This window comes from Dryobates pubescens, chromosome 4, assembly GCF_014839835.1.
Source record: "Dryobates pubescens isolate bDryPub1 chromosome 4, bDryPub1.pri, whole genome shotgun sequence".
Taxonomy (NCBI): Eukaryota; Metazoa; Chordata; class Aves; order Piciformes; family Picidae; genus Dryobates; species Dryobates pubescens.
This window is the reverse complement of record NC_071615.1, coordinates 18,737,093-18,762,651: the sequence shown is the minus strand read 5'-3', so window position 1 is coordinate 18,762,651 and position 25,559 is coordinate 18,737,093. Positions and strand designations below refer to the sequence as shown.

General features: G+C 58.5%; 1 protein-coding gene across 2 annotated transcripts in view; it reads right to left on the bottom strand.

Moving 5' to 3' along the window:
- Positions 1 to 11,735, bottom strand: part of NTN3 (netrin 3) — a 96,896-nt gene extending 85,161 nt beyond the window's left edge. The window contains exon 1 of one of the 2 annotated variants that reach the window (XM_054161367.1): positions 11,597 to 11,735. The gene's annotated coding sequence lies outside the window, so the exon portion shown is untranslated. The remainder of the gene's footprint in view (positions 1 to 11,596) is intronic. The other variant, XM_054161366.1, reaches the window with a different exon arrangement.
- Between the last annotated feature and the right edge of the window lie 13,824 nt (positions 11,736 to 25,559).

Here is a 25,559-nt window from a genome sequence, read left to right as displayed (position 1 = left end):
TGGCCATGGCAGGGGGTTGGAGCTGGATGATCCTTGAGGTCGGTTCTGTGATTCTATGGCAGGAATGTCCATGCCTGGCAGCAGGCCCAGCTGCCACTCACAGCTCACATCCCCCTGTCCCTGCACAGCTGAAGAGGACAGGTGATGTGGAAGGGCTGGGATGACCTTTCAGCTGTGACAGTAGCTGCAGACCCCGAGACCTTATGGGAAGATTTTGTAACAGGCAGGAGCTCACCAGGGTGAAGCCCTGAGGCTCCTGCCTCCAGCACCACTTTGCCTGCCGTGTCACAGTCCCAGCAGCATCCTTCTGGCCACAGGCATGGTGGCTTCTCAGAGCCAGGGGCTGGATCCCCTCCAGACCCCACCATCATGGAATCATTAGGGGTGGGAAAGACCTCTAAGATCATCAGGTCCAACCTTCTACCCAACACCTCCATGACCACATCCTAGCCCATGTCACGTCTACTTGGTTCTTGAACACCTCCACACCTCCCTGGGCAGCCTGTTCCAATCCCTGACCTATTCAGTGAAGAAATTCTTCCTAATCTCCAACCTAAGCCTCCCCTGGTGCAGCTTGAGGCCACTTCCTCTTGTCCTGTCATTAGTTACTTGGAAGAAGAGGACACCACCAGCCTCACCACAGCCTGCTTTCAGGTATCCTTTCACACTCCCCAAGTATTCCCACTGCCCAAAGGAGATTGTTCTGGCCTCACCTCCAAGAAACCCAGCTCTGGGTCTGGCCTATTAATGGAGGGAGAGACAAGGACTAAACACAGGGTTTGGCTCAGCTCCTCTCCCAGCACAGGGCTGGGTGGCTCCCAGGGGTCATGGCCCATCTCCCACCTCTGTGGCTTGGAAGGATGGAAGAGAGACTGGAAGTCATGTCCCTTCCTGCTGGCTCTGGCCACAGAAGGAGCATCCCTCAAGAGGCAGATAGGCCATGCCCCATCATCAGCATTATGCAGGACTCAGACCTGTGCTGGAGAACAGCCCTGTGTGCTGCGGCTGGTGCCAGACCCCTGAGCTGAGGGCAGGTAGCATCAGCCCTGCCATCCCATGGGCTTGGCTGCAGGGCTCAAGCTGAGCACTGCCCACCTGAGCCAACAAGCCAGGTTCTCTGGCCTCTGCCTGCCCATGCCCCAGTCAGGGCAGGCAGATGAGATCCCACCAGTAAAACCTTCAGGATGACTTGGGTTTGTGCTTCCCTCTCAGGAACAAAGCCCTGGGCCAGCAGCACGACCCAGCACAGCAGATGTTCTGCTCCCCAGTGCTGCTCCAGCCTCTCCAGCCACGCACTCCAGCAGAAGGAGGCTGGGTCCAGGAATTTCTTTGTTGTTTTTCCCCTTCAACAATAAAAAGGAGCCGTGGCTGTGGAAGAAAAGCTGCCTCACCCCGGGCTGCCAAACCGCTAATGGGGGGAAGCTCCTCCCTTCCCAGCCATGCTCAGCCCAGCAGCCAGCCCCGGAGTCCGTGCCTGCCGAGGGGGGAGCAGGGACAAGGGTCTCAGCCCATCCCTGCACACGTTCCCCCAGGACAAATCCTGGCACTACCACTTCCACACTGTTCCCTCACTGCTGATGCTCACTGCTGAGAAACCTGCAGCTGCCGTGGTGGTCTCTGCCTTGCCCCATCAGCGTGTCCCCCTTTATCTGGTAGTGCTGCAGAGCTTTTAGGGGACACAGCAGCCCATGGCTCGGTGGCTTGGCAGCTGGCAGGCTGCAAGCCAAGGGATGCTGTCCTTGAAGCACCCAGAGCCCCTGGAACCCCCTGCTCGAGTTTTGTGGCATGCAGGTGAGAGCTGCAGGAGCAGAAGGAGGAGCAGCTTGGGCAGAGTGATCAGCACGGTGGCTAAGAGCATCCCTCACTGCCACCAGCCCACAGGGCTCTGTGGGGAACCCCAGCCCCACTGCAGGCAGCTGCATCCTGGGCAGAAGTTCTGCAAGCTGCCCAACATCTGCCTGCTCAGGAGCTGTTGAATGAGGACAGTGCCTAGCAACCCCCTCAGCACAATCCTGGTGGGACCAGCAAGGCCCCCTTGGTCCTGTAGTGCTGCCAGCTCCCTCATCATCCCCATCCTACCACACACCCTGCAGAGTGGGACCCAGCTGGGTGCAGCCACCACCACCTCCCATCCCACCAGCCCTAGGGCAGCACCTGGCATGAAGACAACCCTGTGGGAGGACCTCTGTGATGAGAGGGGAGAAGTGTAACCCCAGGCGTGCCTCAGCATCCGTGTCCATCTACTCCAGTGGCAGACTGGTTATAGCAAACCAGGCACCCCATAAACCCTGTCAGGAAGGAGTCTCCTTGACCTCCTCTCTGCTCCATGGCAGCAAGGGGACAGGAATAGGGCCAGGCTCAATCATGCCAACTGCAAAGCCCTTTTAATTCCCTGTTTGGCAAGACACATAGGTATGGGCAAACCTCTGCCCAGGGCAGACAGCACCAGCACCCAGTGGTGGCCAGGGGAGAGCTCAGAGATGCTCTGAGATGTTCTGAGCAGGTCTGGAGCAGCAGGTCTAGCACCAGGGCTGGGGGTTCACAGGATCACAGAATGTTAGGAGTTAGAAGGGACCTCTGGAGGTCACTGAGTCCAACCTCTGTGCCAAGGCAGGGTCACCTAGAGAAGGTCACAGAGGAACACATCCAGACAGGTTTTGAAGGTCTCTAGAGATGGAGACTCCACCACCTCTCTTCCTTGCTTTCAGGGCATATGGAGGCCACAAGCACCTCCTGCCTGGCCTCCCCAGTCTGGTGGGAAACTGTCCATCCTGCCACCCATATCGAAGCACAGCCTCTGGAGGTTTGGGTGCCCAGCTTCTTGGGGCTTTGCTTCTGCCAGGGAGCAGCTGCTGGGGAACCCACACTGGCACAAGGAGCCCATGCTGGTGCAAGAAGCTCATGCTGGCTAAGGGAGCCCACACTGTTGTGGGGACCCCACATTGGCATGGGGAGCCCATGCTGGTGCAAGGAGTCCACACCGGTGTGGGGAGCCCACTGGCACAAGGAGCCTCTGCTGGTGTGCGGGGCCCATGCTAGTGCAAGGAACCCATGCTGGAGCAAGGAGCCCATGGTGATGTGGGGAGCCTACAGTGGCAGGGGAGCCCATGCTAGGGCAAGAGCCCACGGTGATGTGGGGAGCCTACAGTGGCAGGGAAGCCCATGCTGGCACAAGGAGCCCATGGTGATGTGGGGAGCTCATGCTGACAGGAGCCCACACTGGCATGGGGAGCTCATGCTGACACAAGGAGCCCACACTGGATGGGGAGCTCATGCTGACACGAGCCCACACTGGCATGGGGAGCTCATGCTGACACGAGGAGCCCACACTGGCATGGGGAGCCCAGGCTGGCACAAGGGGCCCATGCTGTCACAGGGAGCCCATCACTGGCATGGGGGAGCCCACGTTGTCCCGGGGAGCCCACGCTGATGCAAGGAGCCCACAGTGGCATGGGGAGTCCACACTGACACAAGATGCCCAGGCTGGTGCAGGGAGCCCATGCTGTCCCGGGGAGCCCGCACTGGCACAAGGAGCCCAGGCTGGTGCAGGGAGCCCACGCTGTCCCGGGGAGCCCACACTGGCACAAGGAGCCCAGGCTGGGGCAGGGAGCCCACGCTGTCCCGGGGAGCCTGCACTGGCACAAGGAGCCCAGACTGGTGCAGGGAGCCCATGCTGTCCCGGAGAGCCCACACTGGCACAAGGAGCCCAGGCTGGGGCAGGGAGCCCACGCTGTCCCGGGGAGCCCGCACTGGCACAAGGAGCCCAGGCTGGGGCAGGGAGCCCACGCTGTCCCGGGGAGCCCGCACTGGCACAAGGAGCCCAGGCTGGTGCAGGGAGTCCGCGCTGGCACAAGGAGCCCAGGCTGGAGCAGGGAGCCCACGCTGTCCCGGGGAGCCCACACTGGCACAAGGAGCCCAGGCTGGTGCAGGGAGCCCGCACTGGCACAAGGAGCCCAGGCTGGTGCAGGGAGCCCACGCTGTCCCGGGGAGCCCACACTGGCACAAGGAGCCCAGGCTGCGGCGGGGAGCCCACGCTGTGGCAGCAGCACGCCGGCGCTGCGGCGGGCGGGCATGAATGGAAATGATTCTCATGGGCAGACCACACACAGGCTCGCACGCTCCGCTCGCCGCTCCCCACAGCATCCTGCTGAAAGAGAGCCGGGGCCGGTGGTCTCCGCGGGCCTCACCTCCGCCTCGGAGAGGAGGGCAAGCTGCAATCTGCTCCTTTTTATGCATATTCAGCGTGACCCCGGGACTGCGGGCAAGCTGCCAGAGGGGCCTGCCGGTGGGTATTTTCTCTCCTCGGCCCCCATCTGCCCCCCGCCTTTTTGCACTTCCCATCTTCACTGCCCCCTCGCCCCGCCCCGGTTCGGATCAAGGGGAGACGCTGCTGACAGCAGGCAGGCAGAGCTCCTCGGCGCCCAACCCAGCCCAGTCCAGCGCCAGGAGGGGCGTCAGCGATGGGGTGCGTGTGCCAGGGCCAGCACCTCTAAGGTGTCGCCAGCCAGGCGCTCGGGTGGCCCACAGCAGCACCCACGGGGTTGGGGGGGGCCACGCTGGCGTGGGGCTCACCCTTCCTGAGGAAGCAGCCGCCCTCCTGGCTCGTCCCCAGCGGCGGCTGCATTTTTGAGGTGGGCGATTTCCTCGCCGCTCGGCTCCGGGAACGCTAACAGCCGTGCGGTTTGGAAGGAAGTCACGCCGCCCCAGCACTTCAGAAGTGCTTCAGAAAAATTAGCTACCGCATCCAAGGCCTCCACACCCCTCCACCCTTACAGCCACACACTTCCCAGGGCTACCGGCGGCCTCTCCTTGCCTTGCGGGAGGCTGCTCGGGGCCGCGCTCCAGCCCTCTGTGGGTTCCCCTTCCCATCGCCCTGCTGGGAGGCGGTGCTGTGGTGCCAGGCGCAGCTGCGTGCCCGGAGCTCCAGGTCTGCCGGTGCCGAGCCATCGGGTGGGTGCTGAGGCCCCACCCCCCAAAACTGAAGGCAGGAGGCAGGTGCAGCAGGTGAGCCAGGGCAAAGAGAGAGCAAACTTCCCCCCAGACGGATGCTGGTGCCTGCAGCAGGCCCAGGGTCACCACCCAGCAGCCCCGGGGCAGCGGCAGCTTTGCAGAGGTAATTACAGGATTAAGTGGAACAACACGGAGCGGGGAGGGAAGGAGGTTATTAGCCAGATTTGATCCCAGGACCTCTGCTGCACGGGAGCAGCCTGCTCTAATTAAAGCCGAGGGGGGAAAGCATGAGCAGCCCCAGCAGCGCTCTGTCGTCTGCTGCGGCCACCGAAACACGTGGGGGGTTGAGAGCAGCTGATGGCTAAAGCCGAGCAGCCGGCACTGCCTGAGAGGAAAAGTGGATGAGAGGGAAATGGTGCTCTCCTCCTGCCAGGGACCGGCACTGCTCCCCCAGGGCCCCTCCAGCATCACTGGCACGGTGCAGTGGGATGGGTTTTTCCTCCAGGCCAGGGCAGCATGGTGTATGGGATGCTCACATCACCAAAGGGAAGCTCATGGCTTGACTTGGAACTGGTTGAGATGGGGATGCCCGTTCCTCACAAGGTGCTGTCTACAGGGATGAGTCCCTGGGTGCCAGCAGTGACAGAGTAATCCACACAAACAGGGGCACCAAAAGGCTCCTCATGGCATGGCACAACCATGGAGCAGTGGGCAGAAGAACCCCAGGTAAGGACCAAAGGAACCAAGTACATGAAATCTAGTACCTGCATCCAAAAGGGCTTGCATAGGGCTTGCATAGGGCTGATCCACAGGGACTGCTTGCCCCAGAGCTGTGCCACCCCTGGTAAATCTCACCAGCAGCCTAGGTGTCCTCCAAGCAGGAGGGTACAGAAGAAAACCCAAAGAAGCAGAAGAATTGATGTGTTCAGAGAAGCTGTACCTGGGCACAAAGGCCCAGAGCAGGGCCCTCAACCAGGACGTACCTGCTACCAGACATCATCAATTCCCCTTTCTAATGTGGGCATCCCTGCTGACAGAGCTGGGGGTGTTCAGCATGGAGAGGAGGTGGCTCTGAGGACATCTGATAGCAGCCTTCCAGTACCTGAGTGGGGCCTACAGGAAGGGTGGGGAGAGACTGTTTCCAAAGGCCTGCAGGGACAGAACAAGGAGCAATGGCTTCAAACTAGAGAAGAGCAGAGGAAGAAGAGCAGAGGAAGAAGAGCAGAGGAAGAAGAGCAGAGGAAGAAGGTCTTCACCATGAGGGTGGTGGAACACTGGAACAGGTTGCTCAGGGAGATGGTTGAGGCTCCTTCCCTGGAGATATTCAAGGTAAGACTTGATGAGGCCCTGGGCAACCTGATCTACCTGGGGATGTCCCTGCTGCCTGCAGAGGTGTCAGACTGAGTGACCATTGGAGGTCCCTTCCAGCCTGGGCCATTCTGTGATTCCCTGATGCTACGGTTCTATGATTCTATGTTTCTATGCTCCCTTGCCACACGTGCTGTGGGAGCCATCCACTGCAGATTTGCTCCAGCCTCACAAACAGGATCCATCCTGGGGAGTTCTTGGGACCCCCCCCCCACCTCTCTCCTCCTCGTGGGCACCGGTCCCTCCCCCCCTACACACCCCGATGTCAGCAGGGCGATGCTTCGTTTCCCCACCCAAGGAGCAGAACGCATCAGGACCAGAGTGAGCTCCGGCCACGGATAAATCATTCCATGTGTCACTGGGACACAAAAACACAGCTGAGAAGTATTTAAAATGAAAGGAAAAAGCCCAGGCAGCCAAGGGGCTGGGAGCGGGCTGGGCTCTCCGGCGGCAGGGAGGGAAGGAGGGAGGGAGCGTGGCAGGGAGAGGCCGGAGGGCCGCAGCGGGGTGGGCAGCACCAATCACCCTCCCGGCCACTAATGGAGCCAGCAGTGCCCACTGGGGACGCGGCTAATGGCAGGGAGGAGATGCCTCCCTCTTCTTTATGAGCTTCCTCCTGCCTTCTGATCTTTCAATATCAGAAGCTTCTGAGTGCATTGGGGCCCGCTCTGTATAGACATCCCCTCCCTCCCCCCCCCCATGATTCCTGCTCCCCAAAGTAGGTGCAGCTGATGTGGGCACAGCCGCGTCTCGGCGCAGCAGGCACCGCCGGCCATGGATATTGCAAGGAGCTCTGGCAGGCTGGAGCCAGCATTACACAAGCCATACGATATCCCAGTGGTGCCAAGAGACACATACAAATTACACTGCATGCAGGAAAGGATGGGCCAGATTCTGACCTCAGCCCCCTTGGCATCAGCCAGAAGTAACTCCATTCAGATCGGGCCAAACCAAGACGTAAGCGACTCCATTCAAATTTACACTGGCATACCTGTGGTCAGGATCTGGCCTGGCTTGAATTAGTCGCAGCCTGATGTTACAAAAGGCAGAAAGGCAGCCCAGATTTCCTAGGTTATCGAAAACAACAACAGAGCAAAGAGGAATCCACCACGAAGCAAACAGTCCCCGGGCTGCTCAGCCATGTGCACGGAGCTGTCAAAGCCCGGACGCTCACATCCAGCCCGGCTCGCCCCTTCTGCTAGCTCATGAGCCACGCTGGTCACGGGAGGGCAGGACCAACATCCATCACAGGGGTCCTGCTGGGTCCCCCCTGCCTGCTCTGCTCTGCTCTGCTCGTCAGCAGCCCTGGTGAGATCACTCAGGTCAGAGGTGGTCCTGCTCCTAGGAGAGGAGATTGAAGGAGGGTGTCACCCACATGCTCTGGAGCTGAATCTCTTGCTGCAACACTCTCTCGTGCATTGCCTGGCCAGTGAAGATCTCCTCCTTGTCCTCTCAACACAGCTGCAGCTCAAGGAGGCATCTGGAGCCCCTGGCCTTGCAGGAGTTGAAAGCATGGCTGCACTGACACTACCCTGCTGAATAACCTCTGCTACTGCTGCTCAAGTTGTCACATTCATAGAATCCTAGAACGGCTTGGGTTGGAAGGCACCTTAAAGATCATCCAGTTCCAACCCCCCTGCCATGGGCAGGCACATGGCTTGGGTAGGAAAGCACCTTAAAGATCATCCAGTTCCAACCCCCCTGCCATGGGCAGGCACATGGCTTGGGTTGGAAAGCACCTTAAAGATCATCCAGTTCCAACCCCCCTGCCATGGGCAGGCACATGGCTTGGGTTGGAAGGCACCTTAAAGATCATCCAGTTCCAACCCCCCTGCCTTGGGCAGGGACACCTCCTACTAGACCAGGTTGCTCCAGGCCTTATCCAACCTGTCAAACCTTCCAGGCTTGGAGCCCCCTTAGCTTCTCTGGAGAACCAGTTCCAGTGCCTCCAACTCTAACCCCATCTCAGCTCTCCGATCCCTTGGCCCATTCCTACCCCACGACTCCTCTCTGTTGTGTGCTCTAGAGAGCATCCCTCGGGGTGCAGAGGGTTTTCCTCCGGCCGCTCCCAGCGGATGCCCAGGACTCAGGCAGCCCTGGCCCAGGAGCCCTCATTGCTTCAGCCCCTTCTCCACTCCACACGGAAATACAGCGATCTGGTTTCCATAACCTCCCTTTGCTGCCTTTTCCCAACATGCTGGGCACAGATGTTGAAAAATGGCCCGGGATGAATATTTAAAATGGTATTCAGAAATGACAACACTTGGCCGGCTCTGAAAGGTCCTTCACATCGGACAGAGGACGGCTCACGACAGCGGGGCCGGAAGCGGGCTGCACTTGGACATCTCGTTTCCCACCCCCCCTGCTCCATCCCCTCCCCCCCTTCCCCTTTCCCCTTTCCCCCGGCCATGGGTCCAATATTTCATGCCCTGGGTGGCGGTGGTGTCGCAGAGGCTGCTGGAGGCTGCGTGCCAGCCGAGCCTGCAGCGCTGGGAAGAGGCCGGCACGTACGTTCCTCGGCATCACGGGGCAAGGCGGAACATGGAAAATCTGTCGCGTTTCCATGCGGAGCAAGAGTGTCCTGTGCAGGCTCAGGGAGGGGCTGCTGGGGGCACCAAATAATTGCTTCCTTATGGAGCAGGGCCTGACTAACAGGGTGGGGGAAACGGGAGGCAGAGGTGGCGCAGACACCCTCGGCACGGCGGCCGCCGAAGGAAGGTGAAGGCATCTCGACACGTGCCCCAGGGGCCTGTGCTGGTGTTCAGCTCCTGAAGGGTTGGGAAACCCTGCCTCAGAGCCACACGGCCACCAGCTGCCACCCAAGGTGGCACTGCTGCTCCAGATGGCCCAGGCTGGATGTTAGTTAGAAGTTCTTCCCCATGAGGGTGGTGAGACACTGGAACAGGTTGCCCAGGGAGGTGGTGGGAGCCTCATCCCTGGAGGTTTTGAAGGCCAGGCTGGATGTGGTGCTGAGCTACCTGCTGTAGTGTGAGGTGTTCCTGGTCATGGCAGGGGGGTTGGAACTGGATGATCCTTGAGTTCTCTTCCAAACCTAACAATTCTATGATTCTAAGATATCATGTTCTGGTGCCCAGGGACTAGCAGCAATGCTCCTCAGCCAGGACTCCCAGCAGCCTGCATTTCTGGTGGGCTCCTTGCTTCAAGGCATAGCTGAGCTGCATCCCTAGGCCTGGCTTCCTTCTCACCCCCAGCTGCAGGCTCACCTATGTTCCTTCCAACCTGGCATTCCATCTGCCCTCTTCTCTGCAGAGATCCAACTCCTCTTCCTCCTTCCACGTGCAGGTGGAGGAGAAGGAGGAAGGGATGTTAAGACCCTGCCAGCCCACCCTGCACTTGGACTGCTGGACCTCCTGTCCTCCCACCGGCTTGACTCCAACCAGGTGGTCAGCAAAGCACAGCAGCTCCCTCTTTTTGTAAATGGGATATTGCAGAAAAAAGAAAAAGCAAAGAAAAGAAAAGAAAAGAAAAGGAAAGGGAAAAAAAAGGAGAAAGAAAGAAAGAGAAAGAAAGGAAGAAAGGAAGAAAGGAAGAAAGGAAGGAAGGAAGGAAGGAAGAAAGGAAGAAAGGAAAGAAGGAAGGAAGGAAGAAAGAAAGAAAGGAAGAAAGGAAGGAAGGAAGGAAGAAAGAAAGAAAGAAAGGAAGAAAGGAAGGAAGGAAGAAAGGAAGAAAGAAAGGAAGGAAGGAAGGAAGAAAGGAAGAAAGGAAGAAAGGGAGGAAGGAAGGAAGGAAGGAAGGAAGGAAGGAAGGAAGGAAGGAAGGAAGAAAGAAAGAAAGAAAGAAAGAAAGAAAGAAAGAAAGAAAGAAAGAAAGAAAGAAAGAAAGAAAGAAAGAAAGAAAGAAAGAAAGAAAGAAAGAAAGAAAGAAAGAAAGAAAGAAAGAAAGAAAGAAAGAAAGAAAGAAAGAAAGAAAGAAAGAAAGAAAGAAAGAAAAGAAAGTAAGTTGCCTCCATTCATCCCAACACCTTGGGAGCAGGGCTCAAACCACAGCCCTGCTGCACTGCCCACAGGCAGCTCCAGCCTCCCCTAGCTTGGAGAGCAAAGAAGAACCTGCTGGAGAACCTGGCTGGAGAAGAAGGCTCTGTGCCGTTTCCAGCTGCCCAGGGTTTGTACATTCAGGTCTACGCTCAGCATCATCTCAGCCCAACTGCAGGCCTGACCCAAACAGAGGTGAGGATGCTCAGCCCAGCGTATGCCCCTTACGTTCACGAGGTGCTCTCAGCTGGGGGAGAAGGATCCGCCACAAGCACTGCCTGGCTGAACACCAAGCCAGCAGGACCAGCTCCCTCTCCTGCCTACAGGGCCCTCAGCACTGCTTGGTGAGAACCAAGGCAGGCAGCAGACTGCCGAGCACCACATCCCCATCACGCCTTACCCAGGGGAGGGTATTTCCATCCACCCTCTCTTAGGGAAAAGCAAAAGCAGGCCCACCGAAAGCAGCCCAGCCTGCCTCTCCCTGTGCCACCGCTCACTTGCCCGTGCCCTGCCCAGGAGCACCAACCCCCACCCCAGCTGTGGGCTGGGCAGCGGCTGGTGGGTGCCGACAGGTCCCGCTCGGCATGGCCTCAGCATTGCAGTGCAGCTGAGTGTATCCTGCAGGATCTGTTCCCGGAGGGAAGGCACCCTGCCAGCCGCCCCGCAGAAGAGTCTCTCTGAGACAGCTCTGCTGGGGCAGGACCGGCCATGGGCCCCGAGCCCGAGCTGGTGGCATGGGCAAAGCCACCTTGCCAAGGTGCCCGCTGGCTTTGTGGTTGGGGAGACCTTCCGAGCAGATCAAGGCCTCAGCAGGAGATGTGGGCAGGGACAGCACGTGTGTGCCCCGTGCCTGCTCAGCCAGAGCTGGCACGGCGGGCAGCAGCCTGGCACAGCTCCCGCTTCTGCACCCGCACCCACCGTGGGGCTGGGGCTCAGCTCCTTGGGTGGCTCAGGTCCTCCCGGGCAAAGGGGAAACTGCGACAGCGCCAGGTTTCGGTACAGCGCCGAACACCCCGCGTTCCCCGCCAGGCTCTGCCGGTCAGGGCCAAAGCAGCAGCGGCCGGAGGTGCACCAGGGCCAGCAGCGGGGCTCGGCCGTGCCCGGCAGCGGGCGGCACTCCCGGCCCCGCGGCGGGGAGGTTCCGTTTTCGGCGGTGAAAGGATGGAAATAAAGGAGCGGGGAGGGGAGGAAGTGGAGAATAAAAGGCCAGGAGGGAGGCAGCGGCGGGGAGGGGAGCGGGGAGCCGGGGCCGTCAGCGCTGGGAAGTTGGAGCAGCGGCTGCTTACCGGGCAGGGCAGGTAGCGGGGCCAGTCCGGGCGGCAGGTCCGGGGCGAGGCGGCGACAGCAGCCGGGGCCGCGCAGCAGCGGCAGCAGCGGGGCGGGGGGCAGCTTCCCCCTGCCCGGGGCTGATCGCAAGGCAATAAAGGAAGAGAGGGGGAAAAAAAAAAAAAAAGAAGAAGAAGAAAGAAAAAAAAAAAGTAATAACAAATTTCCAGGGAAGGGGAGGAAAAAGAGAAAGGAAAAGAAGGTGGAGCGGCGCAAAGCGGGAGCGCTACTGCCGGTAGTGCAGGCGGGTCCCAGCGCCGTGCCCGCCGCCGGCCGCGCTCCCGCCCGCTCCCGCTCCGCCGCACCGCCCGCGGCTGCTCCGACTGCGGGAGGGAGGGAGAGAGGGAGGCGGCAGGGAGGGGAGAAATGGAGAGGAAAGAGAAAAAACAAACAAACCAAAACAAATAAATTAGAAGAAAGGGAAAAAAGGAAGAAAGGGGGGAAAAAAAAGAAGAAGAAGAAGAAAAAAAGGGCAAGAAGTGGAGAAACTGAGCCGCGAGCACTGGCTGGAAGCGGAGTAAAAAGGCTCCAATAAATCCCGGCTTGAAAAGAAGGGAAAAGTCACCTCCCCGAGGAAATCAGAAGCAGATTTCGAGCCATTTAATCACATGCAGGGAGGTGTGTGCGTGTGTGCACCGCCCGCCGCGCCGCTGCCAGCCCTGCCTCCGCCTCCCGCCGCCCGCCGCCGCCCCGCCGGCACCGGAGCGGAGCGGGAAGGGGCCGGAGCCCAGCGGCACGGGAGGGGAGCGGGGAGCAGGGGCCGTTCCACCACCGTTCGACAGTCCACCCCGGAATGGGCATGGCCGCGGAGGTGCCCCGGTGGCCGCCAGCTCCCACCTGCCGCCCGGCCACCGCGGCCCCGGGAGCGGGTTTTGCCCGCGGCGGGTCCATCCGCCCCGGCTGGCTGCGGAGAGGCAGGGACGGGCCGCCAAGGACTCAGCCAGTGCCGCAAGGAAGGCACGGAGGATAATCCTGCCCCTGCTTCCTAAAGCAGGAGAAATGAGGGATTTACCAGGCAGGGAGGAGGATGGAGGCTGCTCCATTCCGTGGTGCGGAGGCTTTTCACGTGGGGCCAGCCTCGGCCTTTGGGTTTTGGTCGGGGAGGTGGGGAGGGACAGAAGCAGGGGCACTTCCACTGCAGGGGATGGGGAGGGGGAGAAAAGGGGGCACTTCCACTGCAGGGGGTGGGGAGGGGGAGAAAAGGGGGCACTTCCACTGCAGGGGATGGGGAGGGGGAGAAAAGGGGGCACTTCCACTGCAGGGGGTGGGGAGGGGGAGAAAAGGGGGCACTTCCACTGCAGGAGGCTGCCCAGCACAGATGCCTCCAGGCTCCCCAAAGAGTATCTGTGTGTCCCCCCCACCCATCATCGCCAGGCCACCTGTGAGTGGGGCAGGATAAAGGTGAAACTTGTAATCAGCATCTGTGTGAGGTGGAGTGGAGCAGAAAATCTGGCCCTAGACCCCTCCCCCAAGCCCCCCCTGTGGTCCTGTTCACAGCACTGCAGACCCACACCTTCCAGCTTGGCCTGGGGACATCCTTTCTCCAGATGCCCCTAGAAGGGTACCAGAGGGGAGAGAAGGGCATGGTGCCAGTGTGGTGCTCACCCACCGTGTTCAAGGCCCCTGCCCAGCATCCTCCTGCTGCCGGAGGAGCCCTGGTTCCCCACATCCTGTTGATTCAGGGCAGCAGGTTGCAGGAGAAGTGCTGGCCCAGCCGGCCAGCAGATGCTGGAGGAGGAGGAGACCCCAGCTGGCCACCAGTCCCAGGGGAAAGTCTGTTTGCTGCTCTCAGCTTTGTTGCACAAAACATTTCCCCTCTACTCCAGCAGCAGGAATGGGGATAAACAAAGGCAAAGCCACCAGGTGACAGGGCAGAGAAGGCCTGGGCCAGGCACAGGGGAACCTCAAGTTTCTCTAAGTCTGATGCCACAGGTGTACTGTAGCCCCCCTGTCTCTCCTGGGCACATTTGTGCCTTTGGAGATCCAGGAGGCCAAGCCACAAAGCCTCAGCTGCCCAGAGAGGAGGTTAAGTGCAGGGCCAGTGTTGGCTTTGTGTGGGGCCAGATGGGAGTGAGGCCAGTGATGATCTGGGACTTTGGTGTGGAGCTAACTGCAGGCTGGGCTGACCAAGGCCATGGGCCAAAAGGGGCTCAGCTCCATGATCCTGAGGTGATCCAAAGCAGCAGTTGTCCCAGGGATGGACCTGGAGGCATTTTCCTCACCAGAAAGCACATGAGCCATGATTCTGAGCCAGCTTGGCCTGGCTGCCCCAGGGTAGTGCTGAGCTGCGGGGCTGTGCCACCACCTGCAGCCCCAGAGCAGGCTTGGTGCTTCTGCTCTCTTTCACACTCAAATGATGATATTTAACCCTCAGCCCTGGGACCTGAACAGGAGCTTGGTGGTGCTGGCCATGCTACAGGGAAGTCCTGGGACTGCTGTCCACAGGCCTCACAGCACTGAAAGCCCAGCTGAGATGGCTAGGAGCTGTTTCCTGGTTCCCTATCCCCACTGTTCCCTGCACCTTCCCTCTTTGCAGGATGGAGAGTGAAAGAGAAAGTGTGGATCTGGGTGTGGCAAATGGGGATGCTGAGGACATCAGCAGGAGTGGAAGAGCCACTGTAGCAGGAGCTGAACTGTTGAGACCCTGCTGGGTGTCCCTCAGCACAACAGCATCACTATGACCACCATGACCACCATGACCCATGTGTCCAAGGAGCACTGCACCCCTGGGCAGGTTTGTGAGGGCTGGTGGGAGAAGATGATGAATGCTCTGTGCTGTTTCTCTCACCCTGGGGTCTGCAGCAGGCTCTGCCCCCTTCAAGGTCCTGTTATGTGTGCACAGCCCTTCCTGCTCCTCCTGCCATGTGCAGGCTCCATGCCTGCTGCCAGCCCAGGTTCTCATTTAACCAAGGGTTGTTGGAGGGACACAGATGTTTGTGAGCTGCTGGAGCAAAAGCTGTGGCTCTGGCAGGGAGGCAGCTGTGATACAACATCACAGGATGGTTTGGGCTGGAAGGGACCTTTAGAGATCATCTGATCCAGCCCCACTGCAGAGACATCTTTAAGTAGATCAGGCCCTGCCCAACCTGACCCTGGACACTTCTAGTGATGGGACACCCAAAGCCTTCACAGGCAACGTGTTCCAGCATCTCACCATCCTCACAGTGAAGAATTTCTTCCCTGTGTCCAGCCTGAATCTCTCTCACTTAGTGGAAACCCATCACCCCTTGTCCTGTCACAACACGCCCTGCTCAAAAGACTGTTCCCAGCTTTTTTATAGGCCGTTTAAGTCCTGAAAGGCCACCAGAAGGTCTCCCCGGAGCAGTCTCTTGTCCGGGGGATGATGAGTGGAGCAGGGGACGATGCGCGGCCGTCGCTTGCCCTCTGCTGGGCTTCCCCTGCCTAGGCATCGGAGAATCGCAGAACCATAGACCTGTCGAGGCTGGAAAAGACCTTTGAGACCATCAAGTCCAACCACTCAGCAGGGCTCACAACCCCACCACCGCTGCTGAGCCGCTGCCGCTAACCCTCCTCCCGCAGCACCACACCAACACATCTTTTAAACCCTTCCAGGGATGGGGACTCCACCACCTCCCTGGGCAGCCTGGGACAGTGCCTGAGAACCCTTGCTGGGAAGAAATATTGCTCCTCATGTCCAACCTGAGCCTCCCCTGGCATACCCTGAGGCTGTCAAGGGTTGTGTCTGTGCAGTGGGGAACCATGCCCAGCAAAACCCAACCTGCTGCAGGGGATGAGCCAGGCTCTAATTCTGTCCCAGACCCCTGGGCAAGCAAGATGCATGTTATAGGTCACCCTCCTGCCTGCCTGAAGATGGGGTAGGACAAGAGGGAGCAGGAAAACAGAGGGATACAAGAGCCAGGAGCCCTAAGGCTGCACTGCCTGCCAGTCCTGATGGGCCCAGCCCTGCCAGAGGAAGCAGAATGGGTTGGCACCAGGCAGCAGCCCCCTCACTGCCCCTGCATCCCAGCATGCAGGAAAGGCTCAAAGAGCAGGTTCACGTTCCCAGGCAAGCTCCATTCACCTTGCTGGGTAGGAAGAGAAGAGACCCCATCTGCTGCCTTCCCTAAGCCCTTCTTTAATCTCTTCACTGGAGAAGGCAGAAGTTTGCTGCAGAAGGGAGGACTCTCCTTTTGGCTGGTCTCAGTAGCCCCTGCCCCAGTGCTGTGAGGGAAGAGGATCCCATTTTAGCCACTGGATCATCTTTGGGAAGAGTCCATAATTCTCAGCACTCCCTTCTTTCTGTGCCTCACCTGCCTCCTTTGCCAGGCTGCCAGCCTCTGGCAGGCAGTTCACCCTTCCTGCACTCTGTTCAGAGCCTGTCCCCACTCCTGGTCTCTGCTGCACTGCTGGTCACCCCAGCTGTCCCCAGGAGCTGACAGGTGCTCTTCTCAGGAGCTGCAGCAGCTAGGGACACCCTGCTTCATGGGGTGTTCCTCACTCCAGGCATCTTGTCATTGTTCCATCATGGCACCAGCATCATGTCACCAACATGGGACTCACCTGTGTCCAGCTCTGGGCTCCTCAATCTAAGAAGGACATTGAGACACTTGAAAGTATCCAGAGAAGGGCAACAAAGCTGAGGAGGGGTCTGGAGCACAGCCCTGTGAGGAGAGGCTGAGGGAGCTGGGGTTGCTTAGCCTGCAGAAGAGGAGGCTCAGGGGAGACCTTCTTGCTCTCTCCAGCTCCCTGCAGGGAGGTTGGAGCCAGGAGGGAGTTGGTCTCTTCTCCCAGGCACCCAGCACCAGAACAAGAGGACATAGTCTCAAGCTGTGCCAGGGGAAGTTTAGGTTGGAGGTGAGGAGAAAGTCCTACCCAAAAAGAGTAATTGGCCACTGGAATGTGCTGCCCAGGGAGGTGGTGGAGTCCCCATCCCTGGAGGTGTTCAAGAGGGGTTTGGATGTGGCCCTTGGAGCCATGGTTGAGTTGTCAGGAGGTGTTAGGTACTAGGTGACAGGTTGGACTTGATGATCTCTGAGGTCTTTTCCAGCCTGGCTGATTCTTTGGTTCTATGGTGAGCCCCTAGGGGTCTGTCCCTCCAGCCCTGAGTCACCTGCTCACCAAGACCCTTCCTGCAGGTCCAATAGGTGCATTTGGGTCCTTCCTCTTCCTCTGCTCAGCTGGAGAACAGAGACCTTCCAGGCTGCCTGTGCACCCTGGGGTGTAGGGGTAGTCCAAATGGGCCACTCCTGGGGACCAGGAGCACTGCTCTGTGCCATAACAGCTCTTTGCCACCTGGGAGGGTTGATGGGGACAACTCCCAGTGAGTTTTTCAGGCCTGGTTGCCCCTGGTTGTGCAAAATCAGTGGGACAGAAGCACAGACAGACAGAAAAAGAGATACCTCTGCCTCCTCCTGTCAGCTCCTGGGGAAAGCCAAGCACCTGGGGCTCGAGCCTCACGTGTACCCAGGTCATGACACAGCCACCATTTCCAGGCACAAGCAGGCATGGGAACCAGAGCCTGGTGGGGACAGGGTTGGAAGGTGTGCAGTGAACATGGCTTGGGGTAAAGGAACAAGGTGCCAGGTCACAGCAAGGTCCAACACACAGCAGCACTGCAGGGATGTTACTCAGAGGTGTCCCTGCCCACCCTGCCTCTCCCACCCAGAGGATGCTGTGCACTGGCCCTGCATGGGACAGGTGTGGAGCTGGAGCACAAGACCAAGCATGGGCAGAGCAAGGGACACCCTGCCCTGCAGTCTCCCCAGCAAGATGGAGTTGAGGGAGGCTGGAGGGATGCTGAGCACACAGCAGTCTGTGCCAAGGCCAGGTGCTGGTGCCATTGCCCTTCTCAGCCTTGGGCTGGAGGGATGCTGGAGGAGGAGGAGGGTGCAGAGGCCAGGAAAGATGTACAACACCTCCCTAAATATCCTCTGTGCCCCCAGCAGGTTGCAGCTCTGCAGGAACCTCAGATCCTGCTCTTCCACCTGTCTCTATGTCATTCCCCTGTGGCTGCCTTGCCCTGGGATGAATGATTTGTCCCCATGCCTGGAGGGGTTTCAAAGCCAAATGAGCTGTCCCATGCCTGGAGGGGTTTCAAAGCCATGCAGGTGTGGTGCTGAGGGCCATGGTTTAGTGGTGAGCTGGCAGTGCTGGGTTCATGGTGGACTCAGAGATCTTAAAGGTCTCTTCCAACCAAAACAGTTCTCTGAGTCTCTTTCTGGCACCTCTCTGCTGATGGCCATGGTGAAGACATGCCCTGGGCACTGAGCAGCTGTCAGTGGGAGTCAGGGATGGAGTTTGTGCCTCTTTCCCTCTCCTGGCAGCGTTCTGAGCTGCAAGCCCTGAGCCTGGCCCTCTCCAGCCACACCAGGGCTCACAGAATCATAGACTCATGGAATTGTTTGGGTTGGAAAAGACCTCCAAGATCATCAAGTCAAATCATCAACCCAACACCACCATGGCCACTAAACCCTGCCCCCAGCTGCTCCTTTTAATTGTTTCTTGAACATCTCCAGGGATGGGGACTCCACCACCTCCCTGTTCCAATCCCTGACCCCTCTGGCAGCAAAGAAACTTTTCTGATATGGAACTTGAACCTTTCCTGGAGCAACCTGAGGTTATTTCTTCTTCCTTGAATGCTCAACCCCACCCCTGGCTGCAGCCTCCTGTTGGGGAGCTGTAGAGAGCAATGAGGTCTCCCCTCTACTCCAGGCTCACCACCCCCAGCTCCCTCAGCTGCTCCTCCCCAGCCCTCTTCTCCAGACCCTTCCCCAACTCTGTTGCCCGTCTCTGGACCTGCTCCAGCTCCTCAATGTCCTTCTTGAAGAGAGGGACCCAAACCTGAACCCAGTGCTCAAGGTGCAGCCTCAGCTCCCATGTCTGCACCCCACCATGACCCACCTCACCCCACCTTTCAGCCCAGCCTGCGGCCACCTCCTGCTCTGCACTGGCAGCAGCCGGCGTGTCCCCTGCCCACGGCAGGCACAGGGTCACGCGTGTGTCGGGCCCGGGGCCGGGCCGGCGGCCGCGAGGTGGTGCCGTTCCCCTACCTCTGCGGCGCAGCACCGGCCCCGGCGCGGCGGGGCTGGGGCGGGGGGCAGGCTCCGGCACCCTGGGGTCCCCGTCCTCGGGAGGGGGAGCGGCGGGAGGACGCTGCGCCCTGCGGGAGCCTCCACACGCCCCACGCGTGGCTCAGCTGCCCCCCGGCAGCACCTCCGCTGAGCGGCGTGGGGAGGGAGGGTGCGGAGCAAAGGTTTCCGCTGCAGAGCATCTCCTCTGACCCTGGAGAGCTGCTTTGCAGCGACCCAAACGCTGCCACAGGCCTGAAGCCAGCGGCTCTGGCTTAGCACTGGTCATGGAGTCACAGAAGAGTTTTGGCTGGGGAAGATCTTGAAGATCACAGAATCATCAGATGGGTTGGGGTGGAAGGGACTGCAAAGATCATCCAGTTCAGCCCCCTGCCATGGGCAGGGACACCTCCCACCAGCACAGGCTGCTCAGGGCCTCATCCAGCCTGGCCTTGAACACCTCCAGGGAGGAGGCAGCCACTGTGCCAGATCTTCCAGTCCAACCCTTCTCTAACTCTGCCAAGGCTGGTGCTAGACCATGTTCCTCAGCACCACCTCACTGCAGCTTCTGAACACCTCCAGGGATGGGGATTCAACCACCTCCTTATTCTGGTGTTTGCTAAGCCAACAAAGCTCAGCAGGAACCTCAGCATCTTCAGGTGACTCAACTCCTGCCTGCTCTCACTTCCCAGCTCCAGTCAGGTGCCTGCCAGCCTGAAGCTCACTCCATGGATCTGCAGGAGCTGGGAGGAGTCCTTGTGCATTGGAGGAATCACAGAACCACAGAACTGTCAGGGCTGGGAGGGAGCTCAAGGCTCAGCCAGCTCCAACCCCCTGCCATGGCCAGGGACACCTCACACTGCAGCAGGTTGCTCACAGCCACCTCCAGCCTGGCTGCAAACACCTCCAGGCAGGAGGCTTCCACCACCTCCCTGGGCAGCCTGTGCCAGGCTCTCACCACCCTCCTGGCCAACAACTTCTTCCTCACAGCCAATCTCCAGCTCCCCACTTCTGGTTTTGCTCCATCCCCCCCAGTCCTATCCCTCCCTGACACCCTCCAAAGTCCCTCCCCAGCTTTCCTGGAGCCCCCTGCAGATCCTGGCAGGCCACAATGAGGTCTCCTGGGAGCCTTCTCCTCTCCAGCCTGCACAACCCCAACTCTCTCAGGCTGTGCTCAGAGCAGAGCAGCTCCAGCCCTCTGCTCCTCCTCAAATCTCAGCTGTGCCAACTGATGGGTAACACCTTGGCCATACTGAGGACCAGCACCAGCAAAGGTGGCTGCTGGGGTTGCAATTGGAGCTCAGAATGCTCCTGGTGCCACAGGGATGTTCCCAGGGAAATTCACTAAGGGCAAGTGTGAAGTTCTGCATCTGGGGAATAACAACCCCACAGGGCAGTGCAGGCTGGGGACTGACCTGCTGGAGAGCAGCTCCAACAAGAGCACTTGGGAGTCCTGGTAGACAATAAGATGACCATGAGCCAGAGTCTGCTCTTATGGCATCCTGGGTGCATCAAGAAGAGTGTGGCCAGCAGGTAGAAGGAGGTTCTCCTCCTCCTCTACTCTGCCCTGGTGAGGTCTCACTTGGAGTACTGCCTCCAGTTCTGGGCTCCCCAGCTCAGGAAGGACAAAGAACTGCTGGGGAGAGTCCAGCACAGGGACACTGAGCTGCTGAGGGCACTGCAGCAGCTCTGAGGAGAGGCTGAGGGAGCTGGGGCTGGGCAGCCTGCAGAAGAGGAGGCTGAGAGGGCTCTGATCAATGCTTACAAACATCTAAGGGGAGTCAGGAGGCTGGGGCCAGACTCTTCTAGGTGGTGCCCAGGGACAGGGCAAGAGGCATTGAGCACAAACCTGACCATCTAAACATGAGGAAGAACTGCCCTGTGAGGGTGGCAGAGCCCTGGAGCAGGCTGCCCAGAGAGGTTGTGGAGTCTCCTGCTCTGAAGACTTTCAAGGCCCACCTGGATGTGTCCCTGTGTGCCCTGCCCTGGATGCCCCTGCTCTGGCAGGAGGGTTGGACTTGAGGATGTCCAGAGGTCACTTCCAACCCCTGCCTGTGATTCTGTGAGAGGTGCACACAGCTGCCTGGCAGATGGAGGCTGTTCTGTAAGCCAGAAGCAGCTCATTAGGCTGGCCCTGGAATGGCTGGGCTTGAGGTTGAGCTTGGTTCGTGTTTGCTCCAAAGCAATTCAGCCCTTAGTGCTTGGGTGCTTTTGGGCTGGGATTCCAGAAGTGGCAACAGCTCCAGCTGCACCTCTGCTGCTCAGTCAGGCTCAGTGTGGGGAGCCCTTGGTCTGTCCCCAGCCTGCTGCTGGGCCTGGAGGCACAGCACAGAGGTGCCAGCCCAGGTCCCTGAGCAGCAAGGCCTGACACAGGATCATGGAACTGTCGGGGGAGGAGGCTGAGGAGAGTCCTCATCACCCTCTGCAGCAGGGAGGCTGCAGCCAGGGGGAGGTCAGCCTCTCCTTACGTGCAACAAGCGACAGGACAAAAGCAAACAGCCTCAGGGGAGGTTCAGGTTGGACCCAAGGCACAACTTCTTCCCAGCAAGGGTTTTCAGACACTGGAAGAGGCTGCCCAGGGAGGTGGTGGGGTCCCCATCCCTGGAGGCGTTCAAAGAGCTGTTAGTGCTCAAACTCTGCCCCAGGCAGAGCCCTGGGGCCCTGCAACTCCACAGCCTTTGGGCAGCAGCCCCCCTGCGGCGCAGGGATCGGAAGCGGTGCTGAGTGCCTGCTGCCCTGGCCTCCTGGGGAGTGCTGGCACACGGGCAGGCCCACAGGGATGAAGGCAGCTCCTGGAGGAGCACCTGGTGAGCCAGATGTGCCGGCAGGACCCGGCCCCTGTCCCTGCCAGCTCGGCACACCCAGCGGGGAGCGCGGAGGACATCCCTGCCGCCAGCGGCGGGGTGCAGCAGGAGGCTCCCTGAAGGCAGCTGTGTGGATGGGATGTGCAGGGCTTCCCCAAGCTCTGCCCACCTTCCAAAGCCCCTCCCTCAGCGCGGCAGCTTCAGCCCCTCGCTGTGGCACTCGCTGTGGCCACAGCCGGCCAGGGTGCTCAGGCTGTGGTGGATGCTGCTCTCCTGTGGCTGCTCCCTTCCGGCCCCAGCCACTGCTTGGGAAGGTGACCTCTCCACCCAGCCACCACTGCTGCTCTTGGGGCTGAGCTCCCACCAGGGGAAGCCTAGGGGGGGTCACTTGATGTGGCTCTGTCACACAGAGCAAGCAGTACAGTCTTTGCTGAACTGACTAAAGGTCTCTGGCTGAAGCTGTCCTGGAAATGAGTCTCTCTGGGAAGTAAGTGATGGAGGTACCTGGCCCCCAGCCACAGGGAGGGCTGGGGGGAGCCAGCATCTGAGGGGAAGGGTTGGGGCTAAGAGGGAGAAAAGGAAGCAAGAGAGGGAGAGGAAAAGTGGGAGGGAACTGGAAGGGGGATGAAGCTCAGGACTAGGAGGGGGATGAAGCTCATAGGAAAGCAGAATGTGAAGAGGAAGAGGAGAAAGAAGGGTTGGGGGAAGAGAGAGACACAGAGAGAGTTTTGTAACAACTTAAATTCATTCCAGACAATGTCCAGAGAGCCCTGGCAGCATGGGTTGAAACAAACCCTGCCTTTGATTTTATGAGTTCATTATATGTTGTTTGGGACAGTGATTCACACGTCTTGGCTGCTTCACATTTTCCCTTGTGTCACCAACGAAGAGGGGACCACGAGATGGATTCTTTGGGTGGCTGGGTGGAAAATATTCCCTCAATTGTTAGGTAGACAGCTCTGTGCCATGTAGAGGTCCCAGGAGAGTGGACTCCTGGGCTGCCCCCAGCTCCCTGCACAGCACACACAACCTCTGTGCCTTGTGTCTGGCTCTCTCTTAAAGGGAAAAGCACTGGGACCAACTGGGCACAAAGAGGTGAGATGCCCAGTGGGGGCCAAGCATGTTCTGTGCCTGTCCTTCACTGCAAAGCACAGGATGGGGACAGAGGATGGCCAGCTGGGAGTGCCCAGACTCATCCAGGGAGGAGATGCATCCACCAAGGATGATCTGTTGAGAAAAGCATCCCAGAGCCCACCTCACCTGAAGGTGAGGGAGGGTGACCCCAGGGCTGCAGCCCCAGGCTTGGGGACCTTGCCATGCTCACTGCGGCACTGCTGTGTGTTCCTTACCTCCATTGCCACCTCAGAGGCATCACCACCCTTGCTGGTGGCTGCTGCCTGAAGGGGAAGCCATTCAGGGACAGATTGGTGGCTCTCCTTGATAATTTTGCTTGGACATATTCACAACACTGAGATACACAAAAGAGGAAGGGAAAGGGAAAAGGAAAGGGAAAGGGAAAGGGAAAGAGAGAAAGGGAAAGAGAGAAAGGGAAAGAGAGAAAGGGAAAGAGAAAGAGAGAGAGAAAGAGAAAGAGAGAGAGAAAGAGAAAGAGAAAGAGAAAGAGAAAGAGAAAGAGAAAGAGAAAGAGAAAGAGAAAGAGAAAGAGAAAGAGAAAGAGAAAGAGAAAGAGAGAAAGAGAAAGAGAGGGAGAGATAGAAAGAAAGAGAAAGAGAAAGAGAAGAAAGAGAAAGAGAAAGAGAAAGAGAAAGAGAAAGAGAAAGAGAAAGAGAAAGAGAAAGAGAAAGAGAAAGAGAAAGAGAAAGGGAAAGGTAAAGGGAAAGAGAAAGAGAAAGAGAAAGAGAAAGAGAAAGAGAAAGAGAAAGAGAAAGAGAAAGAGAAAGAGAAAGAGAAAGAGAAAGAGAAAGAGAAAGAGAAATGGAAAGAGAAAGGGAAAGAGAAAGGGAAAGAGAAAGGGAAAGAGAAAGGGAAAGAGAAAGAGAAAGAGAAAGAGAAAGAGAAAGAGAAAGAGAAAGAGAAAGAGAAAGAGAAAGAGAAAGAGAAAGAGAAAGAGAAAGAGAAAGAGAAAGAGAAAGGGAGAGAGAAAGAGGAAGGGAGAGAGAAAGAGGAAGGGAAAGGGAAAGGGAAAGAGGAAGAGGAAGAGAAAGAGAAGAAAGAGAAAGAGAAAGAGAAGAAAGAGAAAGAGAAAGAGAAAGAGAAAGAGAAAGAGAAAGAGAAAGAGAAAGAGAAAGAGAAAGAGAAAGAGAAAGAGAAAGAGAAAGAGAAAGAGAAAGAGAAAGAGAAAGAGAAAGAGAAAGAGAAAGAGAAAGAGAAAGAGAGTGGCAGAGATGCCTCTCAACTAGACTTGGTAGCTCAAGGCCTCATCCAGCCTGGCCTTGAACACCTCCAGGCAGGAGGCAGCCACAGGCTCCCTGGGCAGCCTGTGCCAGAGTCTCCCCAGCCTCATGGGGCAGAGCTGCAACAGTGGTGCCCAAGCCAGCAGAGATGTCTGCACTGAAGGTGGATGAAAGCCACCAGTGACTTGGTTGGGTCTGGTTGCCATGTTTAGCTTCCTGGATCACTGCAGGGATTCCAGTGAAAGGAAGTACAGAAGGCAGAGAGCCATGGCCCAGCCAACATGGAGAGCCATGGCCCAGCCAACATGGAGAGCCATGGCCCAGCCAACCTGGAGAGCCATGGCCCAGCCAACATGGAGAGCCATGGCCCAGCCAACCTGGAGAGCCATGGCCCAGCCAACATGGAGAGCCATGGCCCAGCCAACCTGGAGAGCCATGGCCCAGCCAACATGGACAGCCATGGCCCAGCCAACCTGGAGAGCCATGGCCCAGCCAACATGGACAGCCATGACCCAGCCAACATGGAGAGCCATGGCCCAGCCAACCTGGAGAGCCATGGCCCAGCCAACATGGACAGCCATGGCCCAGACAACCTGGAGAGCCATGGCCCAGCCAACCTGGAGAGCCATGACCCAACCAACATGGAGAGCCATGACCCAAGCAACCTGGAGAGCCATGACCCAACCAACATGGACAGCCGTGACCCAGCCAACATGGACAGCCATGACCCAGCCAACATGGAGAGCCATGACCCAACCAACATGGACAGCCATGGCCCAGCCAACATGGACAGCCATGACCCAGCCAACATGGACAGCCATGACCCAGCCAACATGGAGAGCCATGGCCCAGCCAACCTGGAGAGCCATGGCCCAGCCAACATGGACAGCCATGGCCCAGACAACCTGGAGAGCCATGGCCCAGCCAACCTGGAGAGCCATGACCCAACCAACATGGAGAGCCATGACCCAAGCAACCTGGAGAGCCATGACCCAACCAACATGGACAGCCGTGACCCAGCCAACATGGACAGCCGTGACCCAGCCAACATGGACAGCTGTGACCCAGCCAACATGGACAGCCATGACCCAGCCAACATGGACAGCCATGACCCAGCTAACATGGACAGCTGTGACCCAGCCAACATGGACAGCCATGACCCAGCCAACATGGACAGCCATGACCCAGCTAACATGGACAGCTGTGACCCAGCCAACATGGACAGCCATGACCCAGCCAACATGGACAGCTGTGACCCAGCCAACATGGACAGCTGTGACCCAGCCAACATGGACAGCCATGACCCAGCTAACATGGACAGCTGTGACCCAGCCAACATGGACAGCTGTGACCCAGCCAACATGGACAGCCGTGACCCAACCAACATGGACAGCTGTGACCCAGCCAACATGGACAGCCATGACCCAGCTAACATGGACAGCTGTGACCCAGCCAACATGGACAGCTGTGACCCAACCAACCTGGCCAAGCTGTCAGCCCCTGGCTTGGATGGGGGCACACTGCACTGGGTTAGGAACTGGCTGGAGGCTGAGCCCAGAGAGTGGTGCTGAATGGTGCCACAGCCAGCTGGCAGCCAGGCACCAGTGGTGTCCCCCAGGGATCAGTGCTGGGCCCTGTGCTCTTTAACATCTTCATTGATGATCTGGAGGAGGGCATTGAGTCAGTCAGCAGCAAATTTGCAGCTGACACCAAGCTGGGGGCAGGAGTTGATCTGCT